Here is a 23,706-nt window from a genome sequence, read left to right as displayed (position 1 = left end):
GTGACACTTTCCTCTCCAACAGTGAAGCTAGATAAGACAAAGAACATCTAAACCTAATGAATATCCGCCCTCGTTCCTCCGTTATACTTGACGTGTATTTTATAAATGCCGTTTTCTACGACTATTCACACACACGGACACAATTTTTTTGTTATTTTTTTCAATACGAGAAAACATGTTTTATTTACTGGTAGCAAAATAAAGCATGTGTATAAAAATTGTTACCTTCCTTCGCTTTATTGTAATATACATGTGATACTGTGCTCTCGAGTTTAATCCTACCCTTACAGTTCTACCTGACGTGCTGTTGCCGTAGTGTGTGTTGGGGACCATCGACCTGCAAATGTACCGCCCTACGGGAGTGCCTATTCATCTCCCTCAGGTGCGCTGACTACAGTTTGATGTAGCGAGTCCTTTCAGTGTTCAGCATGATGCATTGGAGTTTGCCCCTGTATGTAGACAACAGCGCAGAGCTGGATGACAGTCGGTGCGGCGCCGCCGCAGGTGAAACAAGCCGTGTAATGTGCCTACCCTCCGCCCTCTATCCCTTCGAGCGCTCCTCGTGCCATCCCTTCCTGCTCCCTCCTCCTCACCAATAGCCGTCGTGCGGTGCGTGAACAGCGAGATCACTGTGTTAACATACAGCTATGATATGTTCACACAAAGGGGAAGCAGCGTTCGTATCACTCTGCACAGCTGTGGTCTATCTTATGTGGTAATTAAGAAATTGCCAAGCCTGCTATTTTAAATCAAGAACTTATAAAAAATACCTTTTAGACGTGAAATCTTATGAGCAACTGTCAATGTATTTAATCGAGAAAAAATGAAACAAGATCATTAGCTGTAATACGTGCCAAAATGTGTCATCTTCGGAGTCATCTGGATATCGAGCGAAGAGCAGCAGAAGAGCTAAACGTCAGTACCGACTAATGACTGTATAACCGGCTATACCGGAGAGCATCTACATCTACATCTACATCTACATCCATACTCCACAAGCAACCCGACGGTGTGTGGCGGAGGGTACCTTGAGTACATCTATCGGTTCTCCCTTCTATTCCAGTCTCGCACTGTTCGTGGAAAGAAGGATTGTCGGTATGCCTCTGTGTGGGCTCTAATCTCTTTGATTTTATCCTCATGGTCTCGTCGCGAGATATATGGAGGAGGGAGCAATATACTGCTTGACTCTTCGGTGAAGGTATGTTCTGGAAACTTCAACAAAGGCCTGTACCGAGCTACTGAGCGTCTCTCCTGCAGAGTCTTCCACTGGAGTTTATCTATCATCCCCGTAACGCTTTCGCGATTACTAAATGATCCTGTAACGAAGCGCGCTGCTTTCCGTTGGATCTTCTCTATCTCTTCTATTATTACTATCTGGTACGGATTCCACACTGCTGAGCAGTATTCAAGCAGTGGGCGAACAAGCGTACTGTAACCTACTTCCTTAGTTTTCGGTTTGCATTTCCTTAGGATTCTTCCAATGAATCTCAGTCTGGCATCTGCTTTACCAAGATCAACTTTATATGATCAATCCATTTTAAATCACTCCTAATGCCTTCTCCCAGATAATTTATGGAATTAACTGCTTCCAGTTGCTGACCTGCTATTTTGTAGCTAAATGATAAGGGATCTATCTTTCTGCAAAACGACATGGCCATCTTCTGTGCCTAGAAGTGGATCAGTAAATGGTGCAGCCTCGGAGCATCTCTTTTATACTAACGTTATTTTATCTGATGGTAAAAAGGTTGACCGGAGACCTGTCCTCTGAGTTAAATGACTACGAGGGGAATTTCGTGTAAATTTTTGAATTTTACTCAAAGTCAGTGGTCCTTTCTCGGCGAATATAAAGAAGACTTTGGCGTTTTATTGAGTGGCTGGATCGTTGATTTGTTTTTATTGATTTTCCAGCCACAGTATTTTATTATATTTCACACTTTACTCAGGATATTGTGTACTGATATCTGTTGCTCACGCACACATTTTATGTGTGTGTGCGCGCGCGCACGCCTGTGTGTGTGTGTGTTTGTTTGTGTGTGTGTTTGTGTGTGTGTGTGTGTGTGTGTATGTGTGTCGTTGTGTGTGTGTGTGTGTGTGTGTGTGTGTGTGTGTGTGCGTGTGTGTTGTTTGGGTGTGTGTGTGTTTAGTTGACACTGTTGGTATAATCATACACTCTAACACAACAAAAGATGCAACAAAAAGGAGTTGTGCAAACTGGTCACATATTGATCTTCATACAAATACCGACGGAAAATGCAAAACTGTAATCTTTGGCTGCCAATGGATGAATGTGTGATACTACAGCCCAATTTCACCGTGCTGCTGGCATGGATAATAAACAGGGGACATGTCGATACCAGGGCATGAAGTTTTTGCGAATTTCATTCCATGTATTCATCTGGACAGTAACAGGCGAGTGAACAATATACGGAGATGTCAGCATTTGAGAGAGGACGTGTGGCTGGACCAAAATAGGCCGGTTGCAGTAATTGACGATCCGCTCAACATTTCAGTTGGAGCCTTGCCACTATTCAAAAAATGGTTCAAATGGCTCTGAGTACTATGGGACTTAACATCTGTGGTCATCAGTCCCCTAGAACTTAGAACTAATTAAACCTAACTAACCTAAGAACATCACACACATCCATGCCCAAGGCAGGATTCGAACCTGCGACCGTACCGGTCACGCGGTTCCAGACTGAAGCACCTAGAACCGCACGGCCACACCGGCCGGCCTGGCCACTATTCGTCGATATTGATAGGAATGGTTGAACCATGGCCGAACACAGCTTTAGTTAGTTAAACGTTCCATCATAGATCAATTGAACGAGTCTTCTATCGAAATGATGTGGAACCAATTAATTTACGAGATACGTATATACTGATCAACCAGAACGTTATGACCGCAGACCTACTGTCGATATAATCCCATTCAGGCTATGGCAGGGTCATCTGGCGAGGAATGACACACGCACGGTGCGTGTACTATCAATGATCCTGCTGTCAGTGAGTAGACTGAGGGAGGCGCGCGATCCGTCTTTGACCGAGGACAGGTTGTGACGGCCCAAAGGCTTGGCACGAGCATTTCGGAAACTGCACGACTCATCGGGTGTTCGAAGAGTGCTGTGGTGAATGTCTTCAACACGTGACAAAACCAATTCCACACTTCGTTGGATAGCGCGGCCACCCCTCATTACAGGTGTCGGGTTTCCTAGGCTGGACAGACTGGTAAAACGGGACGGCGGCGCACTGTGGCGGAACTAACATCAGAGTTTAATGCTGAGCAGAGTACAGATGTGTCTGCACACACAGAGCACCAAACGCTCATAACGATGGGTCTCCGCAGCCGACTACCTATGCATGTGCCAATGTTGACACCAGTACATCGGCAACTACGACTGAGTTGGCCACGTGACCATCGGCACTAGACTTTGGTTCAGTGGCATAGCGCAGAGTGGACTGCTGAATCCCAATACCATCTTCATCATGCCGATGGGAGGGTGCGAATCCGTCGTCCTCCAGGGGAACAGCACCTCGACACCTGTAGTGTGGAACAGAGACAATCTGGCGGCGACTCCATTCACGTGGGCGGTGGAGCTCGTGCAAGTCACCACGACGGCAAAGGAATACCGTTCACTGTTTACAGATCACGTAAGCCTCTTCGTGATGATCATGTTTCCCGACGGCAGTGGCTTTTTCAAAAAGATAATGCGCCATGTCACGAGGCCAGGAGTGTGATGGAGTGGTTAGAGGAACATAGTGGCGAATTCCAATGACGCGCTGGCCCCCACCTCGCCAGATCTAAACCTGATCGAGCACGTCTGGTATGTGATTGAACGTGGCGTCAGAGCTCATCGCCCCCCTCCGCGAATTTACGGGAATTAGGTGACGTGTGTGGAGATGTGGTTCCAACTCCCTCCAGCGACCTACCAAGGCCTCACGGCTTCCATGCCACGACGCGTCACCACTGTTATCCGTGCCAAAGGTGGACGTACCGGCTATTAAGTAGGTGGTCATAATATTCTGGCTTATTAGTGTGCACGCTTACATCAAAGAACACATTATCATTGTATTCCTACTCATGCAACTACTCTCCAGAAGGAAGCGGTCGACCTGGAGAGGCGACAGAACGTGACTACCGAGCAATCGGCAAAAAGGCACTCAGAGCCTCATCTTTATCATCGATCCGACGAGCTACAGTGACGACAAGGACCAATAATAGGCAGCTCACAGAAAGGAATTTGAGGCCACGGCGTCCCTTATGCCGGCTTCCACCGACATCTGTAAGCCAACAAGCCCCTCTGCAGTGTTGTTGGGCACATTCAACCTGGACTCTCATTGATACGTATTATCTGTCTTCAATGATTCCTCCCACTTCAGCTGAGTCCCAATGACCGGCGAAGAGGCGTCTGGAGACCCGCGAATAGCGGTGAGGTACCAACTTGCCTGTCGTTCGCCATATGGCCAACTACCAAGAATGATGGTCTGGGGTGCCGTTTGTTTTCATATCAGCTGTAAATAAGATTTTCCCGGGTCTACATGTCCAACAAAAATCTAATACACCAGCTACTGTCTGCATGATGCGCCAGTGTTCACCGGACTGGAAATGGAATGCTGTTGTTCGCTAAAATTAGAATCCTATGTATTTACAATGTTCTTCTTTCTCTTCCTATTCCAAGCTCTTCCTTGTAATTTGTCTTTATGATGTGGCTTTTCTTGAACAAAAAAAAAGTCTTTTCCTTCCTATAGCTACTACTTGTTCTGTTATTTATGTCACAATAGTATGTAAATGCTAGACTCTGTATTGAATGTTACTTACATGTTTGTAAAATAGGGCCTCATGGCCCTAATATCACCAGGATAAGTAAATCAATAAATGAAATTCATACGTATAACAAAAATGTATGTATGTATGTGGGTATGTATGTATGTTCCATATCTACTCCTAAAGCAATGATCCGATTTCAACCAAACTTGGTATATGTATCCATTATTGTCAGGCCGGTATTGGGGTAAGAACCACCTATCTATCATAATTCAGAAGATCTGACGTCATGAACAATGAGATGCGTGAAAAACCGCTGTATCATACATGACGTTTAAGTTTATTACTTCTGTGCCACTAACTCTATTCGCAATAAATTTCGTAACAGTATCCATATATGCCACTAAATTCACATACAAAAATTGTCATAATATGACACATAGTTCACGAGGTATGGTGTCAGATACTAAAATGCATGAAACACTGCCTAAATGTGCAGGACATTTAAATTTATTACTTCATTGCTACTAACTCTGTCCGTTTGTCAGCTAGTAAAATAAATAAATAAAATATAGGCTCGATCTATTCCAAATACAATTAATTCTTCATTTCCCATTCAATGTGAAGTTCGTACAGTGATTTGTTTTCTGCACGGTTTTGTGGAGACATTTGTTGAGACTGCCTGCTGACTTGCTGTAGATACACTGTGACGAAGTGTGACAGACTCGCAGAAAGTAGTAGTCGTATTTAAAGTGACGATGGAACCCTATCTGCTATCACTAATGAAATCGTTCAAAAGGTTATAGAATAAACCCGATCCGACAGTCGCCTAGCAATTAATGGACTGCATGAGAAGTTCGATGAGTGAATTTGAATTCTCGAAATTTGAGCGAAAAATAAGTCCCACGAAGTTGACTGATTAATACAAATGAAATCGTGTAACTCAGGCACTGATATTCATCCCACGTCAACATAATGAAGACGATGATTTTGTAGTCTCCACTGTGACGTGACGTGAAACTCGCGAAGCTGACCAGATTCCCTATATCAATTAAAAAAGTATCAAAAATTCAAATTTCTGCTAACATCTAACGCCAAACTAGAACCTGTACAAGCCTCATGGGGATGTTGAATGACATTACGAACGCTCATAATGGTACCGTAAAAGTACACAAAAACTTTTCTTCACTCAGTTGCTACTTTTTGTAATTCATCAGTCACAGCAGAACCAGTACCGAAGAAACCATTATAACGAAATTACAGTATGATTACTGCGTGCTGAACTGTTTAACAACGTCAATCGTATATCGACACTGCCAACTGAAGTCTTACCATACTCTCAGACAGAGGTGACATTTGACAGCGACTGTCAGCCAGTGAGAAAGGTTTGGATGGTTTTGTTGTTGTTATTGTAGGAGCGTTGGAGGATACGGTAGCACTGCGTGCTAATCGTAACTGGTGTGTGCTCAAAAACGGACTCAGATACAGCGTTTTTGAATTTTAACGGCCTATAAAAAAGTAATTTGCGTGATTTGTTCCTGTTGCTGTAACGATATCTCACGATAGGTCGTTTTTTTCTGTTTATTTGTTTATTTTTGTTCCATGTGCATTAGGAACAAAAAATCAGCACAGATGCAAATATCGGCTATGAGAGCTTGCAATTTTTTTTGTTTTCATAAATGACATTTTGAATTTTGCTACCACAACCTGTTCGGTCCCTATCAAGGATGCATCATTCAGTTTGCGACGGAATTTGTGTAGTTGTGGAACCGCCTGATGATTTACAGTTGTGTGCCTGACAGACTCGACGACTTTGAAACTTACCCTTCAAGGGCATCGCCGTTACCTAGAGAGCTTCATAATTACTACTCACGACACCTTCTGACAATAAAGATTATTTCAGTATGTGTTCATCTGATTTTTCAGTACCTATACTGGTTTGAGGTTGCTGCGTCACACAAGCTATGAATCATCACCATAAGGTTCATACTAGACCCTGTACGAGCCTCATGGGGATGTTGACCTAGTAATTACTTCCTGAGTGACGCGTGCCTCAAAGGACATGGGGATGCTGACTCCTAGCGTGCTTGACGCAGCCATCGCCCAAGAAATAATTCTGGTCCATTCATAACAACTTCAGTTCTGTTACAGCTCTGCTAACTACACACAGTCCGATACAAAGGGAATGATTCATTCCTAAAACTATCCCTCGACTGCGAGTAAGCCAATTTACCATTATATATTTTCTCGAAACAGTGTTACTACAGGAAGATTTGCTGGAGAGCCTTTTTCATGTCTGGAAGATAGAAGTGCTGGTAGAATATAGTTTCAGTCTGGAAGGACGCTGACCGCCTTGGTCAAGGTTTCAAGTTTAAATCCTAGTCGACACACAGATTTAAACTGATAACAAGTTTCATGCCGAAAGTACGTAATGCCACCTGTTTTAAAACCAATTAACTTACCTATACGTAATGTTACAGATTGTATTCACCAAATCAGAGAGAAGTGCTGGTTTTATGTAATGAGATTGGTTTAACATAGCAAAATGACATTTGCCTTGCTACATGATGTTAAAAAATTCGTTTCCCAAACCTACAGATACTTCTACGGGGTCAACAACAAATATATTTCGTAAAGCAACAAAATTCCGGAGACGAATACTGAGAGAGCACTAAGTATTATATCTATGGTCATGACAAAAGAGACAAAAGAAGTGTAAGTAGGCTGTTTATGTTTTCTTATTGGCAACGTTACGTAGCGCTCTGTATGAAAATCACTGGCTGTGCTGTGTGTAGTCTGTGGCTAGTTTGCATTGTTGTCTGCCATTGTAGTGTTGGGTAGTTGGCTGTTAACAGCGCGTAGCGTTGCGCAGTTGGAGGTGAGCCGCCAGCAGTGGTGGATGTGGGGAGAGAAATGGCGGAGTTTTGAAATTTGTATGACTGGATGTCATGAACTGCTATGTATATTATGATTTTTCAACACTATTAAGGTAAATACATTGTTTGTTCTCTATCAAAATTTTTCATTTGCTAACTATGCCTATTAGTAGTTAGTGCCTTCCGTAGTCTGAATCTTTTATTTAGCTGGCAGTAGTGGCGCTTGCTGTATTGCAGTAGTTCGAGTAACCAAGATTTTTGTGAGGTAAGTGATTTGTGAAACGTATAGGTTAACGTTGGTCAGGGCCACTCTTTTGTAGGGATTTTTGAATGTCAGATTGCGTTGCGCTAAAAATATTGTGTGTCAGTTTAAGCACAGTCTTGTATAATTTTTCAAAGGGGACGTTTCATAGAAGTAACTCTTTCAATTTGAAGTTCGTAGTGTTTTGACCTCCTGATGTTTGCACTGAGTCAGTAAACAACATGTAGCCGTGTAGTGCCCGCTTGACGGTCGCAATACGGGTACATAACATGGAGAGCTGTATATTCAGGGAACTGCCAGATATCAACCCCGTTAAATATTTTTCTCTGGGGCATCATCAGAACTGAAGTGAATTCTACTCTGAAGAGGAATTAGTTGTAATAATTCTTGAAGCGCCCCTCCCCACATACACATATAGACTGAAGCGCACAAAGAAACTGGTATAGGCATGCGTATTCAAATACAGGGATATGTAAACAGGCACAATACGACACTGTGGTCGGCAACGCGTATATAAGGTAACAAGTGTCTGGCGCAGTTGTTAGATCGGTTACTGCTGCTACAATAGCAGATTATCAGGATTTGAAAACAGTGTTATAGTCGGTGCACGAGCGATGGGACACAGCATCTGCGAGATGTGGATGAAGTGGGAATTTTTCCGTACGACCATTTCACGAGTGTGTCACGAATATCAGGAATCCGGTAAAACAGCAAATTTCCGGCATCGCTGAAGACAGAAGAGAATCGTTCAACGTGGCAGAAGTGCAACCATTCCACAAATTGCTGCAGATTTCAATACTGGGCCATCAACAAGTGTCAGCGACAATGGACTGTTGATGACTGGGAACATGTTGCTTGGTGGAACGAGTCTCCTTTCAAATTGTATCGAGCGGATGGACGTGTAAGGGTATGGAGGCTCTGTAATGCTGTGAGGCGCGTGCAGTTGCAGAGATATGGGACCCTTGAAACGTCTAGATACGACTCTGATAGGTGACACGTAAGTAAGCATCATTTGTGATCACCTGCATCCATTCATGCCCATTGTGCATTCCGACCAACTTGGGCAATTCCAGCAAGACAATGCGCCACCCTACAAGTCCCGAATTGCTACAGAGTGCCTCCAGGAACATTCTTCTGAATTTAAACACTTCCGCTGGCCACCAAACTTCCCAGGCATGAACGTTACTGAGCGTCTCTGGGATCCTTGCAACATGCTGTTCAGCAGAGATCTCCATCTCCTCGTACTGTTACGGATTTATGGACAGCCCTGCAGGATTCATGTTGTCAGTTCCCTCCAGCTCTACTTCAGACATTAGTCGACTCCATGCCACTTCGTGTTGCGACACTTCCGCGTACTCGCGGGAGCCCTACACGATATTAGGCCTGTGTACCAGTTTCTTTGGCTCTTCAGTGTATATCCAGAACACACCATACATTATCCAAGGTATACGGGGCGCCCTGCTGCGACGACACCAGCTCTCCGCTGAAGTTAACTGGACTACTTTTAAACGTTCTCAGTTGGGGAAAGACCCGACGACATGTCTGAGCACCTTGCTTAAAGCCCTTTCAATTGGTTGAATAAAATGAGATCAATATCACTTACGTACGTTCAGAACACAACTTTTCATTTATTCTTTGACTAGTAGTTTTGAAAACTGCTGTAATTAAGATCACTGCTTTGATTATTGGTTAGGTAATCTCCGTACCAGAACGTCAAAAAGTGAACATATTTTAATTGTTGTACTGCATTTTTCGTTTAATACAATCATACTGTCAAACTCATGTTGTCCAACAGTAGACAGCTTCTTGGTGTTTATCTGAAGTGCTGCGGTTGAAAATATAACGGCAAGAAATAAAAAATGGAAGTGCTTAAAAGCGTTGGTGCTATTTGTTTGTTGCCTCACATTCGTAAGTCGCTATGCCATATACACACCTGATTCCACGTAATTGATAAATCTGCATTGTTCTTTCTTTGTATTGTATTGAACCGACGATTCGTTGACTTCTCTGAGGATTAAGACCAGTAGTGGCCACGCCAAGAGAGGAACGGCCAACCGTCAGTCGTTTCCTTTACACTGTCAACGATTCGGAGTGGGAGCGAGGCCACATTATCCACAGTTTTGATGGAAAGAATCGAATGAACGCATAACCAGCTTACTGCAATGTAGAACGTTTCTACGATGCTCTACGCTGTTTGGATATGGAAGAAAGAATTATATTAAGGTAATTTGCATGCTGAACCACGCTTGCACAATACTAACCAGCACCATCACCGGCGCAGCTCATCTCCATCGTCTCCAGTACTATGCACAGCTTCACTACATTTGTATAAGTTCAAGAATCAGTAACTTCTTTGCTGTGGATAAGTCTGTCGGATTTAATCTTCGTTGGTTCAAAGACAGTTATTGACCTTAGTAACGTATTCCTAATCCCAAAACTTATCTGAGTGTTGAAACTAACTATAAAAAAGGTTGTTTGGTTTTGTTAATAAAAACAATCGAAGTGCTAAAAATATAACTGAAATTACTATACTTCTAGGGCTAGCGACCTATTCAGCAGTGGTATCAGCTTCCTAAAAAACAACACACTTCCTTTACAAATGATGGTAGAAAATCCCTTGGATGAGTGCACTGATACCGACAGGGACCTGATTTGGATGACAGATGATGTACCTTGTTCTATCCGTGAATCATAGCTCTCATGAACACAAGTATTAGATCAATAGGCAAACTGCAAATCGAAGCATACCTTTCCGTGAGCAGAGACGCATTGAGGGGGATTCCCACTCGCCGACCAGTCGGACAAAGCGCAGGCCCACCTGCCTAGCGGCTGCCCCCGCCTTTTGTCGGCGCGCGCACAGTGGCGGCGGCGGTGGCGGCGGCGCTGTTTAGTAAATTACTCACGTACGCTGGCGCCGACGGTGGCGCTGGCGTGGCGTGGCGCAGACGAAATTATCGGGGCCCGAACTTTCCCTTCTCCTGCGGGTGACGCGGGGGAATTGCGTGGACTGTTGGCAGCGCTGGTTAACGGCCCCGGTGGGGACTGCGTTAGTTAACAACGGCATTACCGGGCCTGCCGCCGCCTGCCCAGAATGCGCCGCGCGGACGGCAACTCCGTAACGAGCGTTCGCGCCTCTGGCCGCCAATCTGCACCGGAAACGGCAGTGGCCGCCGGGGCCACGCGCAGCGCAGCGGGTTGGTCTTCACTCAAATCTGCGTCCGCTGCGCCCTTCAGATTCTTTGACTTCCAGAAGACATTCCGCTCTCTCGTTCGGAGAACAAAGCACCGTTTTACGGAGTATCGGATCAGATTTGTGACTGGATTCAGAACTCTCTAGCAGATAGAATTCAGTAGACTGCTCTTATGGGACGAACTCGACAGATGAAAAGCTAGCTACTGTAACCCTCAGCAGTAAGTAAACACTTTTACACTTGTGTTTACTGGCCAAAAATTAACACAACTAAATTGCTTGATCCTTTGCAACATAAACTCTTTCTAAATACAATGGCGATGTTGGTCTAGTAGGATAGAGGATGATTGGCTACGGGATGATAAGCTGAGATTTATGACACTTTAATTAATAAAAATAACAAAATTGTTTCTCATGCAGTAATCAGTTTTAAACGATCCTAGGCTGAATGTAGGTGCAGCGATCTAAATAAAGTTTCCTAACTATAAATTCTTATACACTACTGGCCATTAAAATTGCTACACCACGAAGATAACGTGCTACAGACGCGATATTCAACCGACAGGAAGAAGATGCTGCGATATGCAAATGATTAGCTTTTCAGAACATTCACACAAGGATGACACCGGTGGCGACACCTACAACGTGCTGACATGAGGAAAGTTTCCAACAGATTTCTCATACACAAACAGCAGTTGACCGGCGTTGCCTGGTGAAACGTTGTTGTGATGCCTCGTGTAAGGAGGAGAAATGCGTACCATCACATTTCCGGCTTTGATAAAGGTCGGATTGTAGCATATCGCGATTGCGGTTTATCGTATCGCGACATTGCTGCTCGCATTGGTCGAGGTCCAATGACTGTTAGCAGAATAAGGAATCGGTGGGTTCAGGAGGGTAATACGGAACGCCGTGCTGGATGCCAACGGTCTCGTGTTACTAGCAGACGAGATGACAGGCATCTTATCCGCATGGCTGTAATGGATCGTGCACCCACGTCTTGATCCCTGAGTCAACAGATGGGGACGTTTGCAAGACAACAACCATCTGCACGAACAGTTCGACGACGTTTGCAGCAGCATGGACTATCAGCTCGGAGACTATGGCTGCGGTTACCTTTGACACTGCATCACAGACAGGAGCGCCTAAGATGGTGTACTCAACGGCGAATGTGGGTGCACGAATGGCAAAACGTAATTTTTTTGGATGAATCCAGGTTCTGTTTACAGCATCATACTGGTCGCATCCGTGTTTGGCGATATCGCGGTGAACGCACATTCGAAGCGTGTATTCGTCATCGCCATACTGGCGTATCACCCAGCGTGATGGTATGGGGTGCCGTTGGTTGCACGTCTCGTTCACCTCTTGTTCGCATTGACGGCACTTTGAACAGTGGACGTTACATTTCAGATGTGTTACGACTCGTGGCTCTACCCTTCATTCGATCCCTGCAAAACCCTACATTTCAGCAGGATAATGAACGACCGCATGTTGCACTTCCCGTACGGGCCTTTCTGGATACCGAAAATGTTCGACTGCTGCCCTGGCCAGCACATCCTCCGGATCTCTCATCAATTGAAAACGTCTGGTCAATGGTGGCCGAGCAACTGGCTCGTCACAATACGCCAATCACTACTCTTGATGAAGTGTGGTATCGTGTTGAAACTGCATGGGCATCTGTACCTGTACCTGCCGTCCAAGCTTTGTTTGACCCAATGTCCAGGCGTATCAGGGCAGTTATTACAGCCAGAGGTGGTTGCTCTGGGTACTGATTTCTCAGGATCTATGCACCCAGATTGCGTGAAAATGTAATCACATGTCAGTTCTAGTATAATATATTTGTCCAATGAATACCCGTTTATCATCTGCATTTCTTCTTGGTGTAGCAGTTTTAATGGCCAGTAGTGTAGTTCATTATAATACTAACGAATACGGGTGATTCAGCGCAGCTGTGTAGTTGAGCGAATCCAAGTTATATATCAAAAATCAGAAACACTAGGTGCATTTTTTGCAATCGAGGCGGGTTTCTGGTTTTTAATATATTAACCAACGATTGCTGACGCGCTGCGATGTTGAAGGTTGTGGAATCCAAGTTAGCTCGAGCCCTCAACACAGTGGGTGGCACATACGCTATACAATCAAAATAACTAAAAAACCAGTAAATGTTCTCTGCTTAAATTGTTCAAATTCAGATCAATACTGCAAGACTGATAAACATGCGATGTACCGAGCCTCAGTGTCGAATAACGTTCAAATCAAGTCCCACTAGCTAACTGAGGTAGTGTTAGTGAAAATAATTCCAAGTCCGATCTGATTTAACTCGGATGATTTGAAACTCAGTGAACTACACGCGGAATACATGTAAGAGTCCTGAGCACTGCAGACCTTTCTACGTTCCACTGAACTATTTCAGAATGTCTAAACATCGAGAAATCACAGAAATATGAGACATTCCAGCCCCTTTTGACTTGTCCACTCTCACTAATTTTCATAAAAGGAGATGATGATAGGGAGTTCACAGGGCTTTAATCACCCTTCGTTCGAATTAAATTAGGTGACGGGTCTTACTCTATCTGTTAAATTTTTCAAGATCTGTTGGTGGTCATTGCATGTGGGAGAGGTGCACAGGACAGGGTGCAACGGTACTTTCGCGTTCTCGTCAATACGGTACCAGAACGTTTAAGTTCTACCACTGTAAAGACGGAAGATCCGCCATTCGGAATGTCAGAACTGTGCAGTAAGTAGTGGCAGGAACACCACCACAAAATCACGCAGCACTAACACTCCAAACCGTCGACTCTCGGAGAGAGATTTTAACCGTGTTCAACCCAATGGTAAAGTATCGTTTTTCTCTGAATAATACAGTTTGGGGGAAAAAGCAGTGAGAATAATTACTTTTGGAAACTTTTTATCAGACAAAGCCTGTTATAACAATAAACTGTTTCGCTTAATAAAACGGCCGCCAGCCCAAATCGGGCACTGTGTCTACACAAAAAAATGAAGTCAATTTTCGACACTGAATAAATAACTACTTTCACTTACTACGGTCACTTGGCAGTAAGTACTACTAATCCCACTTTCTGTTACTTATGGAATTTATCACTATACTTCAGTAATTATTTAAAGAAGACACACATATGTTCCAACAAGGATACAAAAATATATTAAACTTATAGCTATCATTCATATTATAAGTATGCTGTTTAGATTTTTATGTTGGTAACGTCACGTAGCGCTCTGCATGAAAATCACTGACTGTGCTGTTTGCAGTCTGTGGCTGGTTGGTATTGTTGGAATATTCGCTATTGTAGCATTGGGCAGTTGGATGTGAACAGCGTGTAGCGTTGCGCAGTTGGATGTGAGCCGCCAGCAGTGGTGGATGTGGGGAGAGAGATGGCAGAATTTTGAGAGCGGACGATCTGGACTATTATTTAACATTACTAAATTTAATTTCTTTAGGACTGTTATTTGTTAACGTTTTTCTAACACCAATATTTATCTGGCTTTCTTTGACTTGGAGAAGCAACACGAGCAATTACTGTTAAGACTGTTGCAGTTAAACAATTATGTTACTTTACTTTCAGAAATACTATTGAAAACTTATCCTCATGGTCACGCAAAGCGGTGGCCCTTAAACTGATACGTGCAAACTTTAGCATTTAATAATGATTTTCAGAATTTACTACCAAAACTGTACTCTTGCCAGTAATTTACTGTTATTCAAGCTTCAATAAACATCAGGATACTCGGAATAAATTCGTTTAGGTAAGGATACTCTAAGGTACATGACATAGGAAAAACACAGTTAAACACAAAGGTACATTTAACACTTCTATTCCACTGATAGAAGATGGATGGTTCACACTGTGATACACTTATAAATCAAGTACTTTGCCTGTTACTCATGTCGAAGGTGGCGTGAGGCAGTGCTGCGTAGTAACATTGCGCAGGGACGGCTCTTGATGTACAGTCTGAGACATAAAAACTTACTGCAGGCCGACCGCCACAGAGACTAAGTCCGAGTCGTTTACTTAAGGTGACCAATAAAACTGATCGCTCCTGACAACCCTTAAGTCCGGCCATCTGCATAATCTGGCAACATTGTAAGATGCGGAAGTGTTAGGAAGAAGTATTGTCTACTTCCGAGATGTTCTCTGATTGTGTGAGCCCGATGTCTAGTGGTAAGCGTCGTGCATTCTAAACTAATAGTCACCTGTCGCGCACAACTGTATTTTTTTTACCACATTTCGATTTAAAATTATAAGTCTGATTGAACATCGAAGATAATTCGCTTAACACTCTACCCTCCAGCAATAACAAGTACTTCCAGAAACAACTCCGGAGGACAGCTCGTGGCTGCGTCGCAATCCTAACAGCTTACGCTCGAGCGTTTCCTCGCGCTGCAGCGGCTACCGGCCACCGGCCAGACGCCACCCGCCGCCTGGAATCCGGCGCCGGACATGTGAACGCGGCGAATCGCTGTCATTTTAGAATTTGAAGTTCTAATTATCATCTTGCAGTTAAGCATTGGACTTTGCATACTTGAAAATCATGAACCACAGTTAAGCATTGTACAGTTGAGCCGCAAGTAGAAAAAGGTGTAACAACTGCAACACAACGTTTACTTTTGGTTTAACAGAGGGATAAATGCAGAGGAGGCAGCTAGAAACATTTGAACTGTGTGGAGCGAGGCTTTTTGGAAAAATACGCCAGAAAAAAAATTCTTGTCTCAACAAAGATCGTTCTGGCATGAATGATTTTCCACATTCAGGAAGTCTCAACTACTGACAGATTACCATTTTACCGTCATGCGACATTTGCATTCAACAGGCAGAGTTCGGAAGTCTGGTGTAGGAGTACTGCATGCTCTAATTCGAAATACCAAAAATCAACGGAGTGACTATTATTGAACATCATCAGGTCGCTCATTGAGCATTCCTATGCGGTACTGTTACTGGTGACGTGTTATGATGCTTTATTGTTAATTTTCTAATTTACATCGGATAGCTCCAAAAGTGTATTTTGGGCTACGAATTCTGCCCCAAAGTGTGTGTGCAACACAGCTGGAATTTTTTGCCCACAACTGAGATACCTTTCGGTCGCAGTGTATGAAAATCGATCAACAAAACTACATCACCTCTGCTACTGCATAATAACAAACTCTGTTGATTTGAGAAACAAAACTATCCAGGAGACTGATAGGAAAATCGTCTCTCAGAAACTTGTATTGGTAGGGAAGTCCTCTCTCAAGCAGTTGTCCCTCTCTTCATATATTTGTAAAATTTTACCGTTCCCTCTCTTGATCGATCAACCGTCAAGACAATTCATTTCTAGACGAAAATACTCTTAAAACTACTCTGGTTTAATGACATCGTTTGAACCAGTAATTTTCTACGGGCGTAGAATTTGTAAACAACTTTAGCATTGTCAGATTGTTTTAGATATCGTGAAAGAAAATTCTGCTGCTGATTAATTTCTCTTTGATGATTAATGTTGCGTTTAGTAAACTAATGGAAAATGCAATTAAAATATTCACTGTACTAATACAAATTAAATTCAGCTTACTACAGAAACATCACGACAGCAGTCTATCTTAATAAAGCACTCAGTTCAAAAATGGTTCAAATGGCTCTGAGCACTATGGGACTTAACTTTTGAGGTCATCAGTCCCCTAGAACTTAGAACTACTTAAACCTAACTAACCTAAGGATATCACACACATCCATGCCCGAGGCAGGATTCAAACCTGCGACCGTAGTTGTCGCGCGGTTCCAGACTTTAGCGAAGCATTAAGTGTCTTAAGAAGATTGAGGCTATTTTAACACGAATTAGTAGGATATTACCGACTTTTGACTTCGAAAAGATCTGTATTTACTTCACTTCCTGTATCATTCGCAAGTATTATGAAAATGTGCCAATTCATAGATAAAATTATGTATTCACAACAAAAAAAATATGCCAGCACCAAACAAAAGTGGTATTATGAAATTGTCTCTACCGTAAAGTTTTCGCTCTGACACTAAGGGTTACTGAATGTAGCAAGACGAATTTTGCTCGACCATTGTATTACGATTCCCTTATTGAGTTTGTATCTGCCTGCTTGTAGCTCTGCTACAAAAGAAATAAAAATATGGCTTTTAGCAAGTCTCGAAAGTCTTGTTGAAGGACCATGACATGCGATCGTTAGACCGACTGCAGAAAGTTCAGTTTATAAATACATACATACGTAGCAAAATATATCATGTCGCTGCAGTCTTACCGATACTGCAGGTCACTGCACATAAAATATTAGTTGTAGCCTCTTGGTATGTGTGGAAACAAAATATCTTCAAAGTATCCTTCCACACGGTGACTTTGCGGATGCAAAACGGAGGACTTGGAATTAAAGACGTGCTTTTAAACTAATACATGCCACTAAGACAGGCATCACGAAACTTATGTTCCTCTCGTTAGATCCTCGGGATAGGAACGCTCCTGTTAATGTAGCATGCCAGCCAAGATGACGTCCGAAAGTACCATGGCGATTGGAGCTGTACAAGACTTCCACGAGCACAAACCAACACTAGAACCGTCTTTGATTAAATTACCAGACATCGTCTTCACAAACCAATTTCGGTAAATTAACCTACAAAAAACAGGAGGAACGTCTGGAAAAATATCAACAATAAAATTCTACCAACCAGAGTCAGTGCCGTATGGTGCGACGTTGTAAACGTAACCATACCCACAGCGGAACGGTTATGGAAAATCAAATTGAGACCATCTCGATACTGCGACAAATGTCGGCTTGTAGAAACTATAGCGCACATCTTCTTATGTGAAAATAGAATCAGAATTTTGGAACTGGACTAGGAAGAAATTAGCACTATCAACAGAACCGCTGAAAGTCATATACCGATAACTGAAGCTTTACAACCCGACTGGAAATGTTACCCGTCCATAAAGAATAACAGTTATTCGTGGCTTCTGGAGCAGTTTGTGTTTTACGTCATAACAAACAAAACTTAGAACTTAGATGAGTACATGTTCTACACTCCTGGAAATTGAAATAAGAACACCGTGAATTCATTGTCCCAGGAAGGGGAAACTTTATTGACACATTCCTGGGGTCAGATACATCACATGATCACACTGACAGAACCACAGGCACATATACACAGGCAACAGAGCATGCACAATGTCGGCACTAGTACAGTGTATATCCACCTTTCGCAGCAATGCAGGCCGCTATTCTCCCATGGAGACGATCGTAGAGATGCTGGATGTAGTCCTGTGGAACGGCTTGCCATGCCATTTCCACCTGGCGCCTCAGTTGGACCAGCGTTCGTGCTGGACGTGCAGACCGCGTGAGACGACGCTTCATCCAGTCCCAAACATGCTCAATGGGGGACAGATCCGGAGATCTTGCTGGCCAGGGTAGTTGACTTACACCCTCTAGAGCACGTTGGGTGGCACGGGATACATGCGGACGTGCATTGTCCTGTTGGAACAGCAAGTTCCCTTGCCGGTCTAGGAATGGTAGAACGATGGGTTCGATGACGGTTTGGATGTACCGTGCACTATTCAATGTCCCCTCGACGATCACCAGTGGTGAACGGCCAGTGTAGGAGATCGCTCCCCACACCATGATGCCGGGTGTTGGCCCTGTGTGCCTCGGTCGTATGCAGTCCTGATTGTGGCGCTCACCTGCACGGCGCCAAACACGCATACGACCATCATTGGCACCAAGGCAGAAGCGACTCTCATCGCTGAAGACGACACGTCTCCATTCGTCCCTCCATTCACGCCTGTCGCGACACCACTGGAGGCGGGCTGCACGATGTTGGGGCGTGAGCGGAAGACGGCCTAACGGTGTGCGGGACCGTAGCCCAGCTTCATGGAGACGGTTGCGAATGGTCGTCGCCGATACCCCAGGAGCAACAGTGTCCCTAATTTGCTGGGAAGTGGCGGTGCGGTCCCCTACGGCACTGCGTAGGATCCTACGGTCTTGGCGTGCATCCGTACGTCGCTGCGGTCCGGTCCCAGGCCGACGGGCACGTGCATCTTCCGCCGACCACTGGCGACAACATCGATGTACTGTGGAGACCTCACGCCCCACGTGTTGAGCAATTCGGCGGTACGTCCACCCGGCCTCCCGCATGCCCGCTATACGCCCTCGCTCAAAGTCCGTCAACTGCACATACGGTTCACGTCCACGCTGTCGCGGCACGCTACCAGTGTTAAAGACTGCGATGGAGCTCCGTATGCCACGGCAAACTGGCTGACACTGACGGCGGCGGTGCACAAATGCTGCGCAGCTAGCGCCATTCGACGGCCAACACCGCGGTTCCTGGTGTGTCCGCTGTGCCGTGCGTGTGATCATTGCTTGTACAGCCCTCTCGCAGTGTCCGGAGCAAGTATGGTGGGTCTGACACACCGGTGTCAATGTGTTCTTTTTTCCATTTCCAGGAGTGTATATTCCAGAAGAACTTTTTAAGCTGAAGAAGAATAGCAAATATAAGGAATGGTTTCAAATTTTTTTATCTATTGCTTTATGTGGGCTACAAAGAGGTGGCCAGTTTTTTTATTAGAAGCAGAATGCTATTCTTTCACTTTTTTTATTCCTGGAATATTCTTCTACGTTGGTTCTAAAATCAGAACTGTTCTAATTTGGCAAAACACCCGGCTCCGAAATTTCTTGCATTTGTTGAAAAATATATGGCTCCTTACAGAACTCATACGCATGCAGTGCATAATAACTTAAATTGTTAATATATTTCTGAATGAATGTTTGTTATCTATTTTTCCGTCACACTTTTCACTGTTGTTATTCATGTTCTACAAGGAACGCACGCCATTGGAGACGGAAATCTGTAATTTATTTTACCTTAATTACTACTTCAATTTTCCCTTAATTACTATTTCAATTTTACTACTTCAATACAGGTGCAAACATGGAATACATGGGAATAATGTAGCTGCTCAGCGACAAGTATGGGGGAGGCACTGTAGCCAGGCCTCGGAACTTCGACCCCTGCCCTCTTTGCCTCCGTCTACCTGGTGCTGTAAGTCTTCTCAAACTTTTAAAAAGAAATAATATTACAGTGGTCAACACGTCTGTCTAGTAAGCAGGAGGTCCACGTTCGAAGCCCAGTCGGTCACAAATTTTCATTTGTCTTGCCATCAATGTCACGGGACTTCAACGGCATCCAGCCCTTAGTCATCGCTTTGTGCCGGCGCTAACCCATGTCATACATATGCGAATCAGATTGTAGTTCATATTTAGTCAAATAACAAATGGTCAGTATAGAAGTATGCCGGCCGGGGTGGCCGAGCGGTTCTAGGCGCTACAGTGTGGAACCGCGCGACCGCTACGGTCGCAGATTCGAATCCTGTCTCGGGCATGGATGTGTTTGATGTCCTTAGATTAGTTACGTTTAAGTAGCTCTAAGTTCTAGCGGACTAATGACCTCAGAAGTTAAGTGCTCAGAGCCATTTGAACCACTTTTGAAGTATACAATATTTACGAACAGTAGAAGCTGGATTGCAGCGAACTGATCACTTAACCAAGTGCAACATAGAGTACCTGTGTAATGAGTCATTTCAGCTGCATAGCTGAGGGTAATATTTGTTAAGCAATTCATTGCAGAATTAATGTAATACCCGCACGATGATCTCTGTAGTCATACTGTATCATTAGCAGCCCGTGAATGGAGTACTATGTTCGTTAATTCGGATTACTCAAGCTGAGGCCAAATAAAGAGAAGCGACGACGCCACAACACTATCTTTACTTAAGTAGGTAGTCAGCGCTAAATTATGTGCGCCACCATTAACGTTACTGTAAGCAATTTGACAGCGTAACACCACCACAACTACTGACAACCTGAACCATTATCATCACGTAGTTGTGACTCGCAGCGATTACAAGTTGCTGATGTTTGTTAAGAATAGCGGAAAGCGCCTCTGAAGTTCCATTTGCATTACGACTAGGACGGAGAGAATCCTAAATATCAGTAATAGTTCACCCAGCGAAGAGAAGACTCCACGTATTGTGTCAAGTTGTTGCAGTTTGATATTAATGCAGTTCCTGGTGGTTTCACTCTAACGGGTTCTTGGGCTATCGGAATACTCATATGGGAATTATAAAAGTGTAATTGCTAGAACGCTCAACTACCTTAATGACACCTCATTCTGGATTGAATACGACTCGGAAAGCGACGTTAATTTGACGTTTCCATCCATCTCCTGACGTCTTACTGAATGAAGTCTTAAGTGCACGCACAGTTGTGTTGCCTGCCGCATGGATTCTGTGAAGTGTTGTGGCAGCTGGCAGTCATTGCCGAATACAGACATGTGCAAATACCCTCACTGCTCTAGGGGAACTCGTCTTTGTTGCGTTTTTTCCATATCGTAATTAGCACAATAACACAAGGCTTATTCTGCTGAAGAACTTGATGGCCACAAGTCTTAAAATAAGAATCTCCTAGCGGGAGTAATGCATGAAAGGAAACAGACTGTTGGAAAAAAGAATGGACAGCTCCCTGCTTTTTGCGTTGGCGATATCGCGTTTACGATACGAATCTGGTGTCATATCATGCTTCATAACCCTAAACTGTTTATTTTTTTACTTCATACTAAAACAAAAGTTATGAGATGAGAAGAGGAAATCACTTATATGCTTCTCAGGAACTTAAGGTTCAAATGGCTCTGAGCACTATGGGACTCAACTGCTGAGGTCATTAGTCCCCTAGAACTTAGAGCTAGTTAAACCTAACTAACCTAAGGACATCACAAACATCCATGCCCGAGGCAGGATTCGAACCTGCGACCGTAGCGGTCTTGCGGTTCCAGACTGCAGCGCCTTTAACCGCACGGCCACTTCGGCCGGCCAGGAACTTAAGTTTTTCGTGTTTATTTTCTCACTTCATACTAAAACAAGGGCGTTAATATGAGAAGAGGAAATGAAATATACGCTTCCTAGACATAATATTTCCTTGTGTGCTACTACTGCATACATGAAAGCCCGGCAGTTAATTTTTGTATGTTGGATAAATTTTGATATCACCTCACATTCCTTTGTGAGAAGGTTCCTATTTTCTTGGGATTCAAACAGAGTGGACATTTCATCACTGGTTAATATTCTGATGACTAATGACCTGATACCCGTTGCAATTGCTCCATGGCACCTGTGAGTAGAGTCTCACGTTGGTTACTGTAAGAACACGCAGGCAGTGATATCCGCTCACTGCAGTCAGAACCAAGGTGATTTCTTCTGTTTATGGCGAAGCGTCTGCTGCAGTGTCCACGCTCAGCATACATAAACAAATTGCGGCGGCATTGGGCACTGCTAAACGCTGCACTTGTCGCGAGCCTCGACAACAAGAACGCACTGTCTCTGCTAACGATACTATGTAGTTAATACATCTTACTTAACGTAATATGCAAGCTGTGGGTTGGGTAAAAATTCAGTTTGTAACTTCACATCGCATTAAAATACTTTACAATCATATTTGATGCAATATTTATTGTTGGTTGCCTCTCTAATGTTAATAGTATTGATTCAGATTGTGCGTGAACACACACACACACACACACACACACACACACACACACACACACACACAGTCATTGATTCCAGTCAGGGTGACAACTACTGTGTTTTGAACAACACATGCACCAGTCAATTGGCGTCGAGTGGATGAGATTTTCAATTAGCTTGCATTGTAAGAATTGTAAGGAGGAGAGTGAAAGTAAATGGACTTGTATGCTAAAGATCTGCGACACAGCAAAGCTTGACCGATTATCAGATAATTGTCCACATGGGTTTTGTGGACGAGTATACTTTTAGTAACCAACCCACCCACGATCATTACGTACGATTTCTCGAAGCGTAGAGGCATTGATTTCATTAAGTCGTCGACAGTGTAGCGTGATGGTATACTTCCTACCATACGTTTGCTATATTCGTCCAAAGGTCGCTTGCATTTGTAGGTCCACATGGCAATGACCTTGTTACCTCTGTCCACATATTCTCTACCTGGCTGATGTTCGGTGATCGTGGAACAAACGGCAACAGCTTTATCCTCTCTTGGCCCTGAAACCAATCTCGCACTGTTCTGCTATGGTGGATGGGGCTCTGCTCCTGTAGATAAACTGTTATCTCGTTAGTTCATATATTTATATTTAAATAACGTATTTGTAATAAGCACATTGTATTATTATTTTCCACAGTGTTTAAGAATTCAGGCCCTGTCATAGATAAGTGATCTAGATTCAACAATGCGATTAAGAATGTGGTTTACCCAGCCTATAATATGATGAGAGTCGTAGTCGGATATCCACATTAAGACTGACTGGCTGAATCCGATTAGAACGACCTGGTATCGAAATGAAATTACAGAAATCGGATAATTTGAACGCCTGTATTGCAACAATGCTGCACACATAAATTTCTATAATGAAGTAACAGGTACCAACTGTCTAAGAAAAAGTGAGAAATATGTCTACTTGCAGCAATGTAACGTAATTATAACCCATATTTATGTGATGGAATCGAACAATACACATCTATTTCAGTGGTGGGAAGATACACCATTTCGGATTTGCTGAAGACATAATGACAATAATAATAATTGTAA

This window comes from Schistocerca cancellata, chromosome 2 (genome assembly GCF_023864275.1).
Source record: "Schistocerca cancellata isolate TAMUIC-IGC-003103 chromosome 2, iqSchCanc2.1, whole genome shotgun sequence".
Taxonomy (NCBI): Eukaryota; Metazoa; Arthropoda; class Insecta; order Orthoptera; family Acrididae; genus Schistocerca; species Schistocerca cancellata.
This window is presented reverse-complemented; position numbering follows the sequence as displayed.